The sequence below is a fragment of the Lactuca sativa genome, chromosome 3 (assembly GCF_002870075.4).
Source record: "Lactuca sativa cultivar Salinas chromosome 3, Lsat_Salinas_v11, whole genome shotgun sequence".
NCBI classification, from domain to species: domain Eukaryota; kingdom Viridiplantae; phylum Streptophyta; class Magnoliopsida; order Asterales; family Asteraceae; genus Lactuca; species Lactuca sativa.
Genome location: NC_056625.2, coordinates 277293997 through 277298669, shown reverse-complemented (window position 1 = coordinate 277298669; position 4673 = coordinate 277293997).

Genomic DNA, 4673 nt, shown 5'->3' with positions numbered 1-4673 from the left:
TTGCTTGTGTTCCCCCTGAAAACAGTGAAAACAGTGAAAAAGGGTAGGGGTATGAACTCACCAGACGAGGAAATGCAACGGTTTCGAACACTAAACGTTGGTTCGGGGCTTGATTACACGCGAGGTTCCTATGTAAAATGGAATAAAATCCAAATATATCTAATTATATTTACAATCACTAATTAGATGGAACATTACACTCCAATGAAGTAAAACACCTCAAAACGAGTGTTTGGAGTGACCCGGGTGACATCTATGGACGTATAATGGTATTAGGGACTTAGGATTTGAGTTTACTCCTCAAGAGTAAACTCCCTAATGGAGTTTGCGGCCATATATCCACACACACATGAGTTCACGTTCGTGAACTCATGTTTGGGTAGTTTTGAGTGTTTTATGGCTTGAATGGACATGGGGATTGCTAGAATGGATTTATCAAATGCCTTGGATTAATTTGTATGGACATATACACCATTTATGGGATTTCACAGCTTTAAACATGGAGTTTACGACCGCCATAAACTCTCAAATGGAGAGTGTTTGATGTGTTTAAGGTCCCCAAACTATTTTTAGATGGTTCTAGGATTTATTCCAAGGCTATTGGTGAAGTTACAAGGCATTCTAACATGTTTAAAAGAGTTTACTCCCCATGTTTGAGGATTTTACGGCCCAAGCACATGTCTTGGCCATAAAATCATGTTAATCCCTCAAAATCCAAGTTGAAGGTGTTCCAAGTCCCAATGTTGATTTGGAAGGGTTAAATTGCTCAAAAACCCCATTTTTATGTGTTTACGACCCAAGCATGCTCCTTGGCCATAAACACATGTTCCAGGTCCTAAATGATAATTTAAACACGGATTTGAAGGCTAAAGAGGTTGAATAACAAGCTAGGAAGGTTACCTCTATGATTTGGAGCCTTAAATCTTTGATTTTGGACCTTAATCTAGGATGAGGAGAGAGGTTAGAGAGAGAGTTGTGAGATGAAGAAAAAGCTTCAAATGAAGGCTTAGAACACTTTATATAGTGTCTAAGTTTTGGACACGGTGGAATTCTACTCGATACCGACGTTAGGCGAGGCTTTTGGTCGCACCCGATTAATTTGCCGTAACCCGATATGGTAAATTCTAAAAATGTTCCGATTACTAGAATGGAGTGCTTGAATGATTTCTAAATGCATTAGGACACCCATTAAGTCATTTTTAGATGAATATGATATAATGACTTAATTAAATGATTAAATCGGAAACGAATTTGGAAATGACGATTGGTTGATCGAATTGAATTACGAAAAGAGTTTACAAGTAATGACACGAAATTTCGGGTTGTTACATTATCCCCCCGTTAGAAGGAATTTCGTCCTGAAATTCAAAATTAAAATACAAGACAAGATACAAATCATGGATCTGGAAAGAGATGTGGATATTGTCGTTTCATCGAATCTTCATGCTCCCAAGTGAACTCTGGTCCTTGCTTGGCATTCCAGCGGACCTTCACTAACGGGATGCGGCTTTGCTTAGTACGCTTGACTTCTCGATCCATGATTTCGATTGCTTCCTCCATGAAGTTGAGGTTTTCATTGATCTCGATCTCGTCTAAAGGAATCACTAGGGTTTCTTCGGATAGACATTTCTTGAGATTTGAAACATGGAAGACGGGATGGATGTTACTGAGCTCATGAGGTAATCGAAGTTTATAGGCTACCGGACCGATTTTGGCAAGGATCTCGAAGGGTCCAATGTACCTCGGGTTAAGTTTCCCACGCTTTCCAAAGTGTACCGTGCCTTTCCAGGGCGAGACTTTCAACAGGACACGGTCTCCAACCTGGAATTCCAGAGGTTTCCGATGGTTATCAGCGTAACTCGTTTGGCGATCTCGTGAAGCTTTCAATCGTTCCAGTATTTGGATGATCTTCTCGGTGGTTTCACGGATGATTTCAGGACTTGTGAGTGCACTGTCGGGGACTCGACTCTTGGCTAACTGTGTATCCCCCACCTCGACCCAGCACAAAGGGGATTTGCGCTTGCGACCGTAAAGGGCTTCAAACGGGGTAGCCCTGATGCTGGTGTGGTAACTGTTGTTGTATGACAACTCAATCAAAGGTAGATGTGTATCCCACAACTTTCCAAAATCAATAACACATTCCCTAAGCATGTCCTCTAGGGTTTGGATTGTTCTCTCACTTTGTCCATCGGTCTGAGGATGATACGCCGTGCTCATGTCTAGTTTGGTTCCAAGAGCTTTTTGGAGAGACTGCAAGAATCTAGAAGTAAACCTGCTATCTCGATCAGAGATAATGGATACAGGTACACCGTGTAGTCGAACTACCTCTTAGATGTAAATTCGCGCCAGTCTTTCCATCTTAAATGATTCTGTGATCGGGATGAAGTGGGCGGACTTTGTCAGACGATCGACAATTACCCAAATGGTGCCGTACCCACTCAGACACTTGGGTAGTTTGGTGATGAAATCCATGGTGATCCTCTCCCATTTGCATTCGGGTATCTTGGGCTGATGGAGCAGACCCGAGGGTTTCTGGTGCTCAACTTTAACTTTGGCGCAAGTTAGACACTTGCCCACGAACATAGCTATCTCAGCTTTCATGTTTGGCCACCTGTATTGTTTCTTGAGATCCAAGTACATCTTGTCAGAACCCGGGTGAACAGAGTATCTAGTCTTGTGTGCTTCCTCCATGACAATCTCCCTGAATCCTCCGGACCTTGGAATCCAGATCCGATCCATGAAGCAGTAGACTCCGTCACCTCTGATCTCAAGTTTCTTTTCCATTCCTCTTAAGGCTTCGATCGACACGTTCTCGGGTTTAAGGGCTTCTAACTGGGCTTGTCGGATTTGTATGGGTAAGTTGGAATGGATGGTTATCGTCTGGTTCTTCACTTTGCGGCCTGCACTCTCCTTTCGGCTAAGGGCATCTGCTACCACGTTGGCTTTGCCGGGATGGTAACGGATTTCACACTCACAATCACTGAGTAGTTCTACCCATCGCCGTTGCCTCATGTTCAAGTCTTACTGATCAAAAATGTGTTGTAGGCTCTTATGGTCAGTGAAGATCGTACACTTGGTTCCGTAGAGGTAATGCCTCCAAATCTTCAATGCAAAGACTACAGCTCCTAGTTTCAGATCATGTGTGGTATAGTTGATTTCGTGTGCTTTCATCTGTCTAGAGGCATAGGCAATTACTTTTCCTATTCGCATAAGCACACAGTCTAAGCCTTGATTGGACGCATCGCAGAAGACAGCAAAGTCCTCTGTCCCTTCAGGTAAGGATAGAACAGGAGCGCTGCACAAGGCTTTCTTCAACGTTTGGAATGTGGTTTCTTGCTTATCACTCCAACAAAAGGGTACACCTTTCTATGTTAAAGTGGTTAAGGGTTTGGCGATTCTGGAAAAGTTCTGGATAAATCTCCGATAATAGCCGGCAAGACTCAAGAATTGTCGGATTTCTGTGGGTGTCTTCGGTGCCGACCAATTATCTATCGCTTTAATCTTGGAAGGATCTACATGGATATCCTCCTCGCTTACCACATGACCGAGGAAAGTTACCTTCCGAATCCAGAACTCACACTTGGAAAATTTCGCGTGCAACTTCTCGGATCTAAGGGTTTCCAACACTAGCCTGTTGTTTGTGTTCTTCTTCGCTTCTGGAGTAGACAAGTATGCCATCAATGAATACAATGACAAACTTGTCCAGATAAGGATGACACACCCGGTTCATCAGGTCCATGAACACTGTCGGTGCGTTGGTTAGACCGAAGGGCATCACTACGAACTCGTAGTGTCCATATCGAGTCCTTTAAAGCTGTTTTGGACACATCACTTTCATGAACTCGTAGCTGATGGTACCCTTACCGAAGGTCTATCTTGGAGAAATAATTGGCTCCCTGGATTTGATCGAAGAGGTCATCTATTCGTGGAAGAGGATATCGGTTTTTGACGGTCAACTTGTTCAGCTCGCGATAGTCGATACACATTCGGAAGGACCCATCTTTCTTCTTGACAAACAATACCAGAGCTCCCCAGGGTGAGGAACTCGGTCTAATGAATCATTTATTGAGCAACTCATTGAGTTGACTGGATAACTCCTGCATTTCTGTTGGAGCTAAGTGATACGGAGACTTCACTACGGGAGTAGCTACAGGAATTAGGTCAATACGGAACTCGACCTGACGCTCAGGAGGAATTCCTGGAAGTTCTTCGGGAAACACATCAGGAAAGTTACAGACTTCAGGGACGCTCGTGAGGTCTTTAACTTCCTGTTTCTCGTTGATTACATGGGCTAAGAATGCAACGCACTCCTTTCGCAGGAGCTTTTGAGCTTTGATGCAGGAAATGATACGAAGATTGGAACTGAGTTTATCGCCATAGATTACGAGAGTTTGATCCGAAGGAAGGTTGAGACGGATGGCTTTTTCGAAACAGAGGATATCTGCATGATTGGGACTCAACCAATCCATGCCAATGATGACATCAAAGCTCTTTATGGAAACCGGCATGAGATCGATAGGAAATGAATGGTCATTCAGAGTAAGGATACAACCTACAAATATCTCGTTAGCGCTTTCTTTCTCACCGTTAGCCATCTTGACGGTAAATGTTTCAGCTAAAGGTTGGGGATTGTGTTTTAGGTTATGTTTGAATGAATGACTAACAAAGCTTCT